The following is an 18,028-nucleotide window of genomic DNA, read 5'->3' as shown; positions in this document are numbered from 1 at the left end:
CTCAGGGTGAGAGCTTCCTGTCAGGGTCTCGGGGTGCAGGGCTGTGCTCTCAGGATCTCGGGGTGCAGGGCTGTGCTCTCAGGATCTCAGGGTGAGAGCTTCCTGTCAGGGTCTCGGGGTGCAGCGCTGGTCGGTCTGGGGCCATCTGGGGCTCCTGTGTTTGTCAGCAGTCAGGCCCCACATTTTCCATGTGTGTGGGCTGACGGGTCCTCCTAGTCCTCACGGTAGGCAGCCTCTAGAGACAGCTCCGCTCTGAACCACCTGTTCTGTCAGGAGCCCCTCGCAGCAGGGACCTCCTGGCTGCCCGCAAGGCTGACAACAAACCCGTCATAAGTTCAGGACACACAGAGAAACCAGTGGCATGAAGAGCAGAGCTCTGAGTGCCAGTCTGAACCTGCACAGCCCTGGTGACCAGGGTCCCTGTGTGTGAGCCGTGTGCTGAGCTCTGTTGCCTCTTCATCCACAGAGGCACTACCGTCCTCGCGCGGGAAACGGCCCTTCCGACCAGTCACTCGGCGAAAATCAGCGAGGAGCTGGCTGATCCCACAGAGCAGAGAACACAGGTCTCCTTGAGTCAAAATGGGTCCCGTTCTATTTCCCAAAGGCTGCTTCTCATTAATGAAACCGTTGTAATTAAGAATAAAAAAATGCAAGAAATGTAAAATTCAAAAGTCCAATTGCGGCTGCAAGATAATTATTAGCTTTCTGATTATAACTGTCTCTTACCTATAATCCGTGCTGCCTTGTCATTAGTGTGGCCTATTTCCATCATCACCAGAGTCTGATATTAAGGAACAACGAATTTCCCGCAAGTGAAAGAGCGATTAGCTGAGCTGTGTCCACTCGACCACAAGTGAGCCCTGGAGTGACCCCTGCTCTGCTGAATTCCAGTCACCAAAAAAGGCGCTGGCTGGGGGAGGGTCGCAGCCTGTCCCCACTCACCTGGAAGGCAGAGCACCTGGGCATGAGCACGGAGGCAGGGCACTCAGACACTGCACCTGTGGGGAAAGTCTGTCTTCTTCCCAACTTCACTGTCGCCCACTTCCTCTAAAGACAAAATGTGGTTCCCACATCGTGCCAAATGTTGGGTGGACAAGGGTCTGTGACCTGGCAGCCCCCTGCCTGCAGGAGCACCGCCAGGCGTCAGGGCCCCTCTGCCCTGGTCCGGGGCCGTGGGGAGGTCATCGGGGGGCACTTGGAGCCCCTGCCCCACCCCACAGCCGCTGTGCCCACCCCTGCAGCTGCCGACAATTAAATCTATGGGAGGAGGGAACTCACCTCGCTCAACTCCATGGTAATTATAACTTGCTGCCGACGTCCAGCTCTGACAGGCTCCGTCTCGTCTGCCTCTTGGCGCTGTGGCATTTATTTACAACCTCAAGAGCATCTCAAACCCAGCGGCTCACACGGACACTGGGGTCGGTGATGGATAAGCTGTGGGAAGTGACTGGGCAAACAGCGGACCTGCAGTCAGTCGTGTACATCTCTCAGAGACTTCAGAGGCGGCTTCTGTGGCCGAAGTCACCGCAATGAGGTGCTCGTCCCACATCGATGTGTCTCTGGACCGTCTGCCTGCGGCCTGGTAGTGTGGAGCAGACACCCATTGAGGATGCGCTGCCCGGCTCTGTGTTCCCGGCTCTTCCTCACGGCTCTGTCCTTTTCCTCTGGGCTCCTCTGCTCATGATCTGCAGGACTGACCTGTGATGTTTCATATCCCCTCCACCCGCCAAGGTGATGCACCACAGACCAGCCACGTGCAAGCATGCTGAAAGATGCCACAGCCTCACGCAGAAAAGAGCCTGGCATGTGGTGGGACTCAGACCCCAGCCATGAGCGTCAAAGTGGGTGATTCCTGCCACATGCACCGTGAAGATGGACACAGAAGACTGTGTCTGGTCCCCTTCTCCTTAAATAAAGCCTGAGTCACGTGAAGCTCCTGAAAAATTTATGAGGCAGGAGTGAGGCTGGATTCGAGATATCTGAAAGATATCAAATTACAGGAAAATTTGCATTTCACGTATTTTGAAATACCCTATTTTCAATAATACATTATCTAAAGTGAAAGTGGAGAGCAAAAAAGTTGGCCTAAAGCTCAACATTCAGAAAACAAAGATCATGGCATCCAGTCCCATCACTTCATGGGAAATAGATGGGGAAACAGTGGAAACAGTGTCAGACTTTATTTTTGGGGGCTCCAGAATCACTGCAGATGGTGACTGCAGCCATGAAATTAAAAGACACTTACCCCTTGGAAGAAAAGTTATGACCAACCTAGACAGCATATTCAAAAGCAGAGACATTACTTTGCCGATTAAGGTCCATCTAGTCAAGGCTATGGTTTTTCCAGTAGTCACGTATGGATGTGAGATTTGGACTGTGAAGAAGGCTGAGCGCTGAAGAATTGATGCTTTTGAACTGTGGTGTTGGAGAAGACTCTTGAGAGTCCCCTGGACTGCAAGGAGATCCAACCAGTCCATTCTGAAGGAGATAAGCCCTGGGTGTTCTTTGGAAGGACTGATGCTAAAGCTGAAACTCCAGTACTTTGGCCACCTCATGCGAAGAGTTGACTCATTGGAAAAGACCCTGATGCTGGGAGGGATTGGGGGTAGGAGGAGAACGGGACAACCAAGGATGAGATGGCTGGATGGCATCACTGACTCGATGGACGTGAGTCTGAGTGAACTCCGGGAGTTGGTGATGGACAGGGAGGCCTGGTGTGCTGCAGTTCATGAGGTCGCAAAGAGTCGGACATGACTGAGTGACTGAACTGAACTGAACTGAAGCTTTGCAAATGACACAGTATCATAAAATTTAATGCATAAATTGCTACTGTGCTCACTGTGGTTGCTGCTGCTGCTGCTAAGTCGCTTCAGTTGTGTCCGACTCTGTGCGACCCCACAGACGGCAGCCCACGAGGCTCCTTTGTCCCTGGGATTCTCCAGGCAGGAACACTGGAGTGGGCTGCCATACACATAGATATTTGGAGGGCGCAAGAGGGAGGCCTTCGGGAAAATGGTCTGTGTCCTGCCAATCTGCGGGTCAGTGTGCTCGTCTGAGAAATGGGTTCAGGTCCCGTCCTGGCAGCACAGGCCAAGGCCCGCTGCTCTGAGAAGGGCCGCCCATGCTTTCTGATCCCCCGCGTGATGATGCTCACTTGCTCACAGTCCGGGCTTTGAGGGGCAGTCACTCAGCCCCTTCTCTGGGCACCAAGTCCCTGCACAAGCCAGGCGGCAGGAGGGCACGTGACCAGGGAGGCTGGAGCGGAGCCACGGTCCCGCCGTCACCCAAGCTTGGAAGGTGCAGACACAGGCGTGTGAGAAGCTGGACGGGGACCAGGAGGGCCCTCAGTCGGCACCTCTGCCCAGTCCTCCCGATGGCCGTCTCCTGCCACTGTGGCCCTCCAGCCACGCGCTACGCATTCAACTGGAGAGAAACAGTGACTGTTGGGTTTGTTCCTCTAAGGGCACGTCTCCCTTCAAAGATCAGGCCTCCTCTTCAGCTTGTCCTCTGGCTCGAGTAAACTCCTACGGATTTTGGCTCACTCAGAAAAACTCTTATTAGGACTGAATACGATTCTTCTCTCTACTGTCAGAGACAGCGGAGTCCACTCCTAACAGAGCCAGAGGTCCGGGCACTTTGTCCGCAGGGGGCGGGCGCCAGTCCACAGGGAGGAGGGGTCAGAGGAGGCGGATTGAGGTGAGACCAGCGGAGAATGTCAGGACGAAACATTCCCAGGCCCCCTGGGGCCTGGCCTGCAGCCCCTGCCACACCCGATCGCTGTCACTGTCAAAGCCAGGCGCAGGCGTAAGAGGAACCCGCGCCGGGGATCACCAGGCAAAGCTCTTCTCAGCCTTGGTTCCAGCTCCAGCAGGAAGGGGCCCCACCCGGCCAGCCCAGCACCCGTCCAGCCAGTGTCCCTGATGGCCCTCCCCATGCACCAGATGGAGAGGAAGACAGGCAGGTGGACAGACGGCCCTGGGCATGGGGGGCTCTTGTCCAGTGGCCACGGTTTGGGCTCATCCTTGAGAAACCGATTCAGGACGAAACAGACCTTGAGCGGTTCCCTGGAAAGTGGCCGTGCCTGTGACTGCCACAGTCTTGGGGGAGATGGGCGCTAATTGCTGTCTAGACGTTTTATTACACAGCGAAGCCTTGGTCACTGAGCGCCTCCCTCTCTGCAACAAAAACCCAGGTCAGCTGGACTGTTTGTTTGTCCCGAGGAGGCCTCAGCACGGGCCGGGCTGTGGGGGCTGAGGACCCTGAGCCCCACTCACCAGATCCCAGGTTGGCTTCCGGGGAAAGCAGGCACTGGGATGCCTCGGGGCCAAGTCCATTCATGGGCGGGGACTCCAATTGTGAAACCAGACAAATCCACCGTGACTTCCTACAGATTCTCCTGTGCGTTCGACTTCCCTTTGGCTTACGTGTGTCTTTTTTTTCTTATCCTTCTTGCAATGGTGGATTTTCTTTTTTTTTTTAATTACTTTTCAACCATCACAGCCTGGTCTGCAGTTTGAGGTGTAACAGCATCCTGAGGTGAAAACGCTGCAAGAGTCCAGTCTTCTGTGCAGACTGGGCAGGGCGGGCCTGGCGCCAGGGCCTGAGCCCCACCTGCGGGGACCGAAGTCGCAGGAGGGGCCCCTGTGATCTGCAGCCATGTCCCAGGCCCTGAGCCACCTGGGGCAGCGCCTCAGCCATGCGGCATGGAACACAGCCTCCGACCCAGCCGGGGCTCCGAGAAGCGTCTGTGCCGCAGAAGCCCCCGCACCCAAGCCCCCTGCACCTGAGCCCCACCCCGAAGCAGCCCCAGGGCCGGCATGCAGAGAGTCCCCTGGGGCCCCAGCAGGCTCTGTCACTGCTTGTATAGACCACACGACCGGTCAGGTTGCTTTGCACCCACAGACTAGAGGACCCTTTGGCTCATAAGAAACCAGCCCCACAGCGATTAGCTAACTCCAGCTGGCATGCAGAGCTGGCAAACGATGTTGTGGAGTTATTTTGGGGGTTCTCTGAGCACCAAGGCCGAGTCACTGAGGTCTGCGTACGTGTCATCCTGCAAAGCCATCTCAAGACTGAGCATTTGTAAACCCAGGGTGCTCCCAAAAGGAAAGGGACCCAGGGCCTCGGCTGTACTATCTGACACCAAGGATTTCTCCCCAACTTTGTGGCTGGTACCCCCTTGCCCCTACCCCTGGTCCACAGGCTCCTGTGACCTCAGCCAAACCCACCCTAACTCACTCCCCCAAAAAACAGTTCCGATTCTCTGGCCCGGGCATCAGAGTTACGAGTCTAGAGCTGCATCTTGCTAATTAGGGGATGGCGCCTCTCAGACCTGCTTCGATGGGTTTCCAGCTGCCCAGGGCTCCTCGTGACCTCGCAAAGCCCATCTGAGGGTCCTGCCCACTGCAGGGACTCTCCTGCAGCACCCCTGCCACCAGGTCCTACCCAGAGCCTCACTTTCGGGAAACCCACGTTAGCAGTGTGTTTACTGCCTGAAAAGAACACGAAGGAAGCAGAGAATTTTTTTTAACTCAAAGAAAGGTTTTCTTGATTTATTTTGATTTCTTTTCTTGTTTTTAACAAATTTATAACTTACTTATAGCAAGTTTATAACGATATAGTTTACAGTGGGCCCTCTGTATCCATGGGTTCAATCAACCGCGGATGGAAGCTATTCAGAAAAAGGATTCCAGAAAGTTCCAGAAACAAAACTGGAATTTTCCATGTAGCAGCAATTATTTACACAGCATCCACATCGTGTTAGGTGTTGTGAGTAACCTGTGAGTGTTCAGCCACCTCAGTCATATCCGACTCTTTGCAACCCCCTGGACTATAGCCCACCAGGCTCCTCCATCCGTGGAATTCTCCAGGCAAGAATACTGGAGTGGGTTACCATTCGCTTCTCCAGGGGATCTTCCTGACACTGGTGTTGAGCCTGCACCTCCTGCATTTCAGGCAGAGTCTTTACCGCTGAGCCACAGGGGAAGCCCTCATAAGTAACCTAGAAATGAGCTAATGTATACGTAAGCACGTGTGCGTCTGACTTGAGCATCCTCAGATTCAGCTGCCTGAGGCAATCCTGGAATCGATGCCCCACAGACACCAGGAGTGACAGCGCATCCCATAAAGTTTAGCTTCATGTACGCATTCCTCAGATATGCAGAAGACACCACCCTTATGGCAGAAAGTGAAGAAGAACTAAAGAGTCTCTTGATGAAAATGAAAGAGGAGAGTGAAAAGTTGGCTTAAAGCTCAACATTCAGAAAACTAAAATCATGGCATCTAGTCCCATCACTTCATGGCAAATAGATGGGGAAACAGTGGCAGACTTTATATTTTGGGGCTCCAAAATCACTGCAGATGGTGACTACAGCCATAAAATTAAAAGATGCTTGCTCCTTGGAAGAAAAGTTATGACTAACCTAGACAGCATATTAAAAAGCAGAGACATTACTTTGCTGACAAAGGTCCGTCTAGTCAAAGCTATGGTTTTTCCAGTGGTCATGTATGGGTGTGAGAGTTGGACTAAAGAAAGCTGAGACCTGAAGAATTGATGCTTTTGAACTATGGTGTTGGAGAAAACTCTTGAGAGTCCCTTGGACTGCAAGGAGATCCAACCAGTCCATCCTAAAGGAAATCAGTCCTGCATATTCACTGGAAGGACTGATGCTGAAGCTGAAACTCCAGTAGTCCGGCCCCCTGATGCGAAGAACTGACTCACTGGAAAAGACCCTGATGCTGGGAAAGATTGAAGGGCGGGGGAAGAAGGGGACGACAGAGGATGAGATGGTTGGATGGCATCACCAACACGATGGACATGCGTGTGAGTAAGCTCTTGGGAGTTGGTGATGGACAGAGAGGCCTGGCGTGCTGCAGTCCATGGGGTCACAAAGAGTCAGACACGACTGAGCGGATGAACTGAACTGAACAGACACGTTCCGTGCTTTCAGTATATTCTCAGAATGATACAACTGCCGTCACATACTAATTTTGGAATATTCTCAGCACCCCAGAAAGAAAGCTCATACCCAGTGGCAGTCACGCCGATCCCTCGCCCCTGGGCAGCCGGTAACCTACCTTCTGTCTCCATGTCTGCCCTTCTGGATGTGTTATGCAAATGCTATCACACAATAGATAGTCTTTTCTGGCTGGCCTCTTTCCGGAGCACAACATTTTCGAGGTTCATCTTTTTTGTGGACAAACGACACCTGCCTGTGTGGACGGAGCCCGACACTCACCCTTCCCCACGTCTGCTGCCTCACTCTGGGTTCTGGGGAGGGACGCCATTGTGAGCTCTCTCTGGTGAGCTTCATGTGGACGTGTGCTCACGTCTCTTGACTTTCTTTCCCTGGGAGACTGCGCGCTAACATTCTGGGAACTTCTGCTGTTACAGCTGTTGAACTCCAGGACCACTGGCGACGCCTTTCCCTTGGTGAGCTCTCTGCACCTCCTGGTCTCTCTCTCTCTGTCTCTCTATCTGCCTTTCTCTCTTTCTGTCTTTCTCTCTCTCTCTCTTCCTCTCTCTCGGCCTCCCTGTCTCTCACCCTCTGGACACTCAGCCCCTGCAGCTTGAGTCCTTGTCTGCACATCAGAAAGCTAGAGCAAGACCCTCCAGCTCGGCTGCACAAAGTCTGCAGGCGCACAGGAGCACAAGTGTCAATTAACCCGAGTTAGCCCAAGTGTGTCCACAATGACCGAGGACAATGGGTGTTGTTTTATTTCCTAATCCTCCAAGGGTCCCAAGAACGGGCCCCAGTTTGAACAACCTGAGAGGCACTTGCCCCAGACCCAACTTGAAGCCTCTCGGTGACGCACGGCCTTTCATCCCCAAGCTCTGTACATTCCTGCTGTGCGTAATCTGCTCCTAACAAGGTACCTGCTCTTGCTAATTCTTCTCTTCTGAAAAAAGCAGTGTAAAAGGAGTCAATGTTATACAATTCATGTTTGCAGGAAGAAAAATTACTTTTCAACAAGCAAAAGAAGAGAAATGTGGCAATTTGTTAAAAAAAAAAAAAGTAGCTCCGTCTGAGACACAGTGATTTTGTCAAATCCGTCTTTTCACTCACAGCTTTGCAAAAGCAGCTCCTTCCATTTGGGGAGAAAGTTTTTACTGAGTCTTGCAGGTGAGTAAAATATTTAAAAAACCCGAATGAAGCTTTTGGCCAATACGACATGATAAATATAATAATACTTCTGAATGTTACAGATGAAAGCTGTTATGAGGGTAAATCCTAAGCTTTTTTCCTTTCCTTAATGTCGTATCTATACGAGGTGATGGGTGTTCACTAAACTTATTGTCATCTTCTCCCGATGTGTGTGAGTCAGATCATATTGCTGCGTCTCACCCTTGTATAGCACTCTGTGTCAACTACATCTCAATAAAACTGGAAGAAAAAAAGTGAGTTCTTTGGAAGGTGTTTCCTTTCCCCAAACGTGAATTGAGAAACTCCAGTTGAGTGTCAATAACAGAAACATAAATGCTAAACAGCTTGACTACTCCAAACCTTAGAGTTTATACCTATTTATATATTATCCTTTCCCTTCAAAAGGACTGAGCCCCAGTGGGGCCAAAGCTGAAGACAACAGAGGAAAACCACAGGCGGCGGGGGAGACTCTGGGCTGAGCGGGAATCCTCATTCTCAACAGAGCCTTTCGATAGGTTCAGAAAGTAGCTGAGCTGATGACACGCAGATAAAGACAAATATGCCTAAGAGACCCAGATCCCATGTCTTCCAAACCTGTTTAGCCTGTCTCTAATGATCATCTGCCTTGAAAGTTCTTTTTGCTACAGTGGCCAACACCTGGGCTCCAAACAACCATCACTTGAGACAACGCCTCTCCTGGGCCTTGGCCCCATCCCCCTGGGAGCCCTCTCAAGGCACCACATGGCTGGCCCAGGGTTTTGCTAAACAGCACCTTTCCATCCCCAAGCACATCGAGTTTCTGTCCTTAAAGACAGTCATCTCTGGTCAATTAGCATGAGCTCTGATATTGGCTGGTGTCGGAAATCTTATAATAATGTCAGATATCTCATAGTGTTAGCATCCTGCTGCTGCTGCTGCTAAGTCGCTTCAGTCATGTCTGACTCTGTGAGACCCCATAGACAGCAGCCCACCAGGCTCCTCTGTCCCTGAGATTCTCCAGGCAAGAACACTGGAGTAGGTTGCCATTTCCTTCTCCTATACATGAAAGGAAAAGGGAAAGTGAAGTCGCTCAGTCATGTCTGACTCTTAGTGACCCCACGGACTGCAGCCCACCAGGCTCCTCCGTCCATGGGATTTTCCAGGCAGGAGCACTGGAGTAGGGGGCCACTGCCTTCCCTCTGTTAGCATCCTACAGGAAATCTTTTCATCACAAAGACCCAAAAGATTCCCTGTATAATGTCCCACATTTGCCTTAAAAAAGCTGTAAGTAAAGTCATCTCAGAGATGCAGCATGAGATCATTGATGGAAGCAGGTGCTTTTGAATCAGGAATTCTGGCCCTGACCCTCAACTGCCCATGAAGCTTGGACAAGGCCCAGAATTTCTGTGAGCCTCAATTTCTTCAGCTGAGAAATGGACACATTCCCTAACTGGAACTTTACAGCCTGTTGTTCATAGGATCAGAAATTATATATACAGTATGTATATATAGACAAAGCTTCCCTGGTGGTACAGTGGTAAGGAATCCACCTGCCAGTGCAGGAGACGCAAGAGACTCAGGTTCAATCCCTGGGTCAGGAAGGACCCCTGGAGAAGGAAATGAAAACCCACTCCAGTATTCTTGCTTAGAAATTTCCATGGACAGAGAAATCTGGTGGGCTACAGCCCATGTGGTCACAAAGAGTCAGACAAGATGAGTGGCTGAGCACACTAAACTATACAGACAAGGATGTCTGTATTTTGCTTTATATTATTTTTATAATGCACATCAAAACTGGTAAGAACCAAGCTGCACAAGTCTGAGGTATTCTTTTCATGAGAATCAGGGATCATTCATAATTGACCACTTTTACATATTTTTCACTCACATAAAGTGAAAGGAAACACGCCACTGCCTCACTGAACATTAAGGATCAGGGGTTGAAAACTCGAAGTATTCATAAATGCTTCCCAAGTCTTATATTTGAATGCATGCAAAAACAGATGCAAAACATGTTTGGAAGTTCTCTGTCAAAGGAAATTTCCTTTAACTGTACTGAAAACGTTCCAATATGTGATTAAAATGTTTTTGCCATGTGCACAGTCAAGCTCAGCACTTTACAGCCTGTGGGCATGTTTAGGATATCACAGAATGGAATGGGCATGTTTAGGATGTCACAGAATGGAACCCCTGTCGTTATAACTTATGATGGATTATAGATAAACAATACGACGTAGGTCTGCTCAGAGAGTTCTCTGCAAACACCAGACTGTAAATCCTCCCAGCTTCGCGGGAGGAATATCCTGGTCACAGCTACTCAGCTCGGCTCAGCGCTTGTCCTAGTGGCGCACCAGCAGCTTGAACGTGTGGCTGTGTGCCAATAAAACTTTATTTGTGGACACTGACGTGTCATATAATTTTCACAAGAAATTTGATTCTTTCTTCTTTTGATTTTTTTTAGTCCATTAAAAGAATTCTCAATAACTCCTTCTCAGCTTTTAGGGTATACAGACCCCAGCAGCCAACTGGATTGGCCCACCACTGACCCAGAATAGTCTGATATGAAATCAGAGTCTCTGTAATGGTCTTATTTGCATGAATACAAAAATGCCCATCTGTAAACGGATTTCTTCAAGATAAGCATGTTAAATTCTTACGGTAAACCCAAGTTACCCTTCCACAACCCAACAAGCAAAGCCCCCGTGCTGGCAGAGGGAGGTCTGGCTTGGACTTGCAGGGTCAGGGAGCGGAGACGCTGGAGCGGGTCCTGACTAGGGAGACAGGGACCTGGGGTGATGGCACGGGGGCTGAGAAGGGGCACAGAGGAGGGGAGGGGGCTGAGGAGACGCAGGCCTCCCGCCTGCAGGGCCCCTTCCCCACCCTGATGCACTCGCCCAGCGGGCAGCTGTCTGCCTGCAGAGCTGTGCGCATGGACCACGCGGGCCTGGCGCCCCCGCGCGCACCTTCCGCAGGCCCACGGAGGCCCGGCCTCATCCCGCGCAGGGCGCCTGTGTCCCTGCCGACGGGCCCTCGTCTCCCCTCGGGGACACGGTGTCACCAGCTTCAGTGCGAGCGCAGCGGAGGAGCCAAAGCGGCTTAGCGCACCCCCCCTCCACCACACCCGGAACCCCTACCCCGGCGGATTAAGAGCCTCGGGAAGATGCGGGCAGGCGCGCCCCACATCCGCGCGCCGCGTCTCTTCCCAAGACCAGCAGAAGGAAAGCTGCCTTTTTAGTGGCGGGGGCTTGTGTCCGTCTAGTCAAGGCTATGGTTTTGCCAGTAGTCATGTATCGATATGAGAGTCGGACTGTGAAAAAGGCTGAGTGCCGAAGAATGGATGCTTTTGAACTGTGGTGTTGGAGAAGACTCCTGAGAGTGCCTTGGAGTGCAAGGAGATCCAACCAGTCCATTCTGAAGGAGATCAACTCTGGGATTTCTTTGGAAGGAATGATGCTAAAGCTGAAACTCCAGTACTTTGGCCACCTCGTGCGAAGAGTTGACTCGTTGGAAAAGACTTTGATGCTGGGAGGGATTGGGGGCAGGAGGAGAAGGGGACAACCGAGGATGAGATGGCTGGATGGCATCACGGACTCGATGGACGTGAGTCTGAGTGAACTCCAGGAGATGGTGATGGACAGGGAGGCCTGGCGTGCTGCGATTCATGGGGTCGCAAAGAATCGGACACGACTGAGCGACTGAACTGAACTGAACTGTGTGCAGCCATAATTTTCTGTTTACGCTGCAAAGGGCAAGCTTGCGTGTCTTCGTCACTGACAGAGAGGCGAGTTGCTCTGCTGTTGGCAGTCTGCTTATTCATCGTGTAGATGATGTCTGTGAGCCATCGAGTCACCTTCTGGCCCCGCAAGTCGCTCAGCCTTACCAACGGTGAGAACAGCTGTTCACATCCAACTTCATATGAATATTCCTGATTATGGTCAGTGAGGTTCACGCACTGGTCTGTGAGGTTCACACACTGGTTTGTGAAGATCACACACCACAACTATCAGGTTCAAAATATAAAGAAGGAATACTAGTCTCAACTAGGACCTGCCAGTAGATTTCAACAGACAGAAATTAAAGTGTCAGAAGGGGTGCAGGTGGAATTCTGGGTGATGAGTTAAATCTTAAAAGAATTCAGAACAGCTTACTCAAATTTAGCAGACTTGTAGCAGACAACCTGCACCATCCCTGGCAACCACCCCGGGGTGGGAGAATTTCTTTGAAGAGATCTGAAAAACAAAAGCTGCCCCAACATGGACACCCATCTCTAAGTTTTGGTCTTATTGCCAATATAAGTTGAGACACTGGCTTTGGCGTGTGGCAGAGTTAATTTTTTTTTTTTTAATCTGTAATCCTGGTGTGGTCCTTGGAAACTAAGTTATTAAGCTACCCTCCTGAGGAAAAACTCAGAACACACCTGTTCAGCAACAGGAAGGAGACTTCTCTCCACTCCATTTCAAAGGTGCCACGTGCTTCTCAGTGAAACTCTGCTTTGTCACATGGCTTTGTCCAGGGATTGTCGGCCGACTGGAATGAGAGTCAACACTCCCATGGACGGGGGCTGCCACGATGGATGCACTTCACCCAAATACTGGACAATAAGAGAAACTTCATGTTTGTCTTTTGCAAAATGGCTTGTCACAGAGCATCAGGTTTTGGAGGGCATCTGCTGAGAGCCTAGCTACACTGTGCGTTCTCGCTGCAGGCGGGGACGCATGCAGCAGGTTGTGTTCAGGGGATGTGCGTAGTCGCTCAGTCCTGTCCAACTCCCTGTGACCCCATGACCGTGGCCCGCCACACTCTTCTGTCTGTGGGGATTCTCCAGGCAAGAATACTGAAGTGGGCTGCCATGCCCTCCTCCAGGGGATCTTCCCAATCCAGGGATGGAACCCAGGCCTCCCGCATTGCAGGCAGATTCTTTACCAGCTGAGCCACTGGGGCAGCCATCAGGGAATGTGGTCCCAGATAAACAAGAGGGGAGATGGCAAAGCAACATGGGAAGATGAGGTGTCCAGGGCTTCTTTTCCGAGCTGAGGTGTAACTGACACGCAGCACCACAGGTGTGCAACACGTGGATTCCATATTTGTATATGTTGCAAGCTCAAGACTTTGAGTAATATTCATCACCAAACATGTCACAGACTTTTTTCTAGTAACAAGTTTTAAGACTTACTCTCTCAGCAACATTCAAATATGCAACACAAATATACAACTATTAACTATAGTAATAATTAAACTGTACTTAAATGTACACTTTTGAGATGTGTCTTCCCCGGGTCCAGAGACTGTACTTCCTGGACGGGTACCATGAACTCCTCTCTTGAGAACTGAAAGCATGTGTTCCCCACAGTCCCTGTTTGTGCCCCCTCCCAGGCACATGGCGCAGCCTCTCCTGGGGGCTGATGTACCTCGTGCTGATGGCAACTTCCCCAAAACCTCACCGAGAGACACTGCCTCTTCCCAGATCTGCTGTGAGCACAGCGCGTGCCCACCTGCAGCCACGAGAATGTGACGGACCTTGTGTCCGTCACATCCAGGGCGTCCACCCCTGCAGCTCTGACGGGCCACATGCCTGCCTGGAGCCCAGGCCTAACTCAGCTCACCTGCCCACCGTCTCCCCAACGGAGGACACCAGCCAGGCCCAGGTGCCCAGAGGTCGGGCAACCTGGGTGGCGTCCCAAGCCCACAGAAGGTGGGCTGCATGTCCAATCTGTGGAGACTTTGAGAAATGGACTATTTCTAGTAAGACTGTTTCTAGTCACTGTTTCTATTAAGATTGTAAAGAACAGAGGACAGGGCAGAAAAACCTGGATTGGAGTGAGGAGACACAGTCCCCTCTCTATTTTGCCAGTGGATTTTTGCATGGCCCTATCAATAGCTCCATTATTTCATCAGAAAAAAAGAGAATATCTTTATGTTTCTCTCCCTTAGGTGCCCCTTAAGGACCAGTAAGCCCTTGAGGAAGGAAACCTGGTTCCAGCCCCGGCCCAGACCCTGGGAAACCCTGAGCATCACACGACTTCTTCCTCGTCTGCCAGCCGGGCTCCCCGGCCAGCCCCGCAGGACACTCACATCACACGATTGCAGAGGTGGTGCGGTGCTGCCCGGAGCGCATTTGCTGTGATTAAAGGTGATGAGAATCAGCAGTGTCACAAAGGGCTCTGAAACCCACTAGCAAGGTTGTGCGCACGTGTGGGTGTGCACATCTGTGTGTACACAAGCACGCGTGTATGCATGTGTGTCTCTGTGTTTGCACATGTGTGCTGTGGTTCTTTATGTGTGCGTTTGTATACACATGTGCCTGTGTGCACATGTGCCTGTGTGTATACTCGTGTGCATGTGTGTATATTCGTGTGCATGTGTGTGCCTGTGTGCATGTGTACACATGTGCCTGTGTGTGCACACGTGTCTGTGTGTATACTCGTGTGCATGTGTGTATACTCGTGTGCGTGTGTGTGCCTGTGTGCCTGTGTACACATGTGCCTGTGTGTGCACACGTGTCTGTGTGTATACTCGTGTGCATGTGTGTATACTCGTGTGCATGTGTGTGCCTGTGTGCCTGTGTACACATGTGCCTGTGTGTGCACACGTGTCTGTGTGTATACTCGTGTGCATGTGTGTATACTCGTGTGCATGTGTGTGCCTGTGTGCCTGTGTACACATGTGCCTGTGTGTGCACACGTGTCTGTGTGTATACTCGTGTGCATGTGTGTATACTCGTGTGCATGTGTGTGCCTGTGTGCATGTGTACACATGTGCCTGTGTGTGCACACGTGTCTGTGTGTATACTCGTGTGCATGTGTGTATATTCGTGTGCATGTGTGTATACTCGTGTGCATGTGTGTATATTCGTGTGCATGTGTGTATGTGCATGTGCATGTGTGTGTACACATGTGCCTTGTGTGCACACGTGTCTGTGTGTATACTCGTGTGCATGTGTGTATACTTGTGTGCATGTGTGCATGTATACACGTGTGCGTGTGTGTATACTCGTGTGCCTGTGTGTATACTCGTGTGCCTGTGTGCATGTGTACACATGTGCCTGTGTGTGCACATGTGCCTGTGTGTATGCTCGTGTCCATGTGTGTATACTCGTGTGCATGTGTACACATGTGCCTGTGTGTGCACACGTGTCTGTGTGTATACTCGTGTGCATGTGTGTATACTCGTGTGCATGTGTGCATGTATACACATGTGCCTGTGTGTATACTCATGTGCCTGTGTGTATACTCGTGTGCCTGTGTGCATGTGTACACATGTGCCTGTGTGTGCACATGTGCCTGTGTGTATACGCATGTGCATGTGTGTATATTCATGTGCATGTGTGTGCCTGTGTGCGTGTGTATGCACATGTATCTGTGTGTACATGTGTCTGTGTGTATACTCGTGTGCATGTGTGTATATTCGTGTGCATGTGTGTATACTCGTGTGCATGTGTGTATACTCGTGTGCATGTGTGCATGTATACTCGTGTGCCTGTGTGCGTGTGTGTGTGCATGTGCACATGTGCGTGTGTGTGCACATGTATCTGTGTGTGCATGTGTGTACACATGTGTTTGTCCCGCAGGAGCGTGCAGGGGCTCCCATTTTGAAGACCGGTTCAGACACCCTCCTCCGGCTGGTCAGCCTCAGCGTCTGGCCCAGCTGTGGACTCGCCTCAGTTTCCACACATCCACCATCTGGGGATGCTTCCACCAGCAGTCCAAACTCCAGACACTCCCTTTGAGGAGCCAGTAAGTTACGTAAATCATACGATGACATTCAAATCCCTGTGAAGTCCAGTCTTCTAGGAAGATTGCCTGTTACAACATGAAGTGAAAAGGCATGAAACCAAACTAACAAATGGTCTCTGCTATGCGTGAAATAGAAAAATAATAGAGAGAAAACACAGGAAAATGGTTCGTTCGGAGATGAACAGTTTCTCTTATTTTCTTCTGTCTCTCAGAATTTTTTTTCTATGCAATGATCACACAATAACGTGTTATAAATGGAGAAAGAAGAAGGGCACCTTTGACGTGAGGGTGGAGAGTGTGTGCGGGGCTGGGACTCAGGCTGGAAAGAAAGGCCGTGCCTGGGGGCAGCCCTCCAGGACTATGCCGGCCACGCTCACTGTGATACCCATCCTGACACACGTGGCAAGTGTGAGTCTGGACTCCGGGCCCTCCCCTTGCAGCCCCTTGGGGAGCAAGGCCTGGGTGCCCTCAGGGGCCACACTGGCCCCGCCAACAGCTAGACGGGCAGCCGGTGCCAGGCCCAGGCGCCAAGGCATAGGCAGCAGCTTCAAGGCCTCAAGGACCCTGGCCAGTGGAGCACTCGGTGAATCCTAACTCCTGGCAGCCCCCACGCCCCCCACAGGGTCCCCATGCCCCTGCCCCAGGAGCCCTCCTAGGCCTCCCGTCCCCAGGGTCCCCCCGAAGCACCCTTTGTCCCCTACAAACCGCAGCGCCCACCTCCCCCAAAAATGGCCCCAAGGGTCTTCATACCACCTCTGAAGTGTTCTTTATTCACCTCAAGTGAATATTCACGACCACTCATGTTGATGTCACTCCAAGTTTGGAACAGATATGATCCACACACAGAAGGCTCCCCAGAGAGAAGAGTGCTTCTCTGTTGCAGGAATGGCACACAGAGGGTGACAGGCAGAAAGCTGCATTTGCACTGGTCAGTCAAGCACCTAGTGAGCACTTACTGTGTACCATCACTATGCTGGGCTTGAAAAGATGGAAAAGACACAACAGCCCACGCAGAGGCCAAACACACACACACACACACACAGACACACACACACACACACACACACACACGAATCACGTCGGCTCATAAGTGCCTCAAAGGAGGGAGTGTAGAGACCGAGCCAGGGCCTGGTGTCCACACAGGAGCCCAGGCTCCTAATGGCATCACCGGCTCCTTTTGAGTCAAACCTAAGTACAGAAAATGCATATTGCTTCAAAGAGGATTTAACTTTTCAAGGCAGACCATTTCCAAGCCCAGCCTTTCCCACCTCGTGGAATTGCCAGCTGGGTGCCCAGGGTTGGGCCTGCCCCAGTCTCCAAAGAATGCAGCTACATCTGAAGACTCGGGCACGTGAGCCTTGATCAGACACATAGGAGCATCTCTGTAGCCCCCGCGGAGCCCCAGGATCTCACAGCAAATCTGATTACTGAATGGCAGCTTGTTCCGTGAGCATGTAATATCAGAGCCCGTGCTGGGGGCAGGCAGGCACGTTTAATACCTCGTGCTCTCTTGGTTCCCCATCTGAAGGATTTCGAGAGATGATCAGGGAAAATAAAAACAGAATGGATGGTTGAGAAAGGCAAATTGGAGGGTCTGGACAAATTGAGTTATTCCAATAAGATGTCTCTTCCAGAGTTCTTTTCTTCATCAGGCCCAAACCTGACTGCTAATTAAGTTATTCCACTGGAAAGGAGAAAAGAATCACCTACAACTTTTTTTTTAAGAACCACTTTATAACCTTTGGTCCCTTGTTCCCGCTTTGGGCCACAGGGGTATAAACCTGTAATTAACAACTTCTTTATTGCCTCCTCGATAGTAATTGCCATGTATCGCCTTAGGTAGTGAGAACAAAATCCTTCCTACACGCTCCTCCCCACGCTCCGCTGGCCCCCTGGTTGTTATTCAGGTCTTGCCAAGATTTCACCTTCCACAAACCTGCGCTCACTGGACAGCTCCTGCACTCCGACCTCTCTGTGAGCATCAATGCTTCCGCTGCAAGAGTTCCATCCCCGCAGAGCAGCCTGGAAAGAAACAGGCGAAACGGGGAAAACATACAGGCCAGGCTGAGATTAGCTTATCAATTATCGTGAAACAGACTGCAGCTTCAAAAGGCTGGGAGCCGCGCAAGCAGAGCTGATCGCGCCTGGAAGGGTCTGCGGTTGTCTCCTCAT

This window comes from Ovis canadensis, chromosome 23 (genome assembly GCF_042477335.2).
Source record: "Ovis canadensis isolate MfBH-ARS-UI-01 breed Bighorn chromosome 23, ARS-UI_OviCan_v2, whole genome shotgun sequence".
Lineage (NCBI taxonomy): Eukaryota > Metazoa > Chordata > Mammalia > Artiodactyla > Bovidae > Ovis > Ovis canadensis.
The sequence above is the reverse complement of the archived record's forward strand: the minus strand, read 5'-3'. Positions refer to the sequence as shown.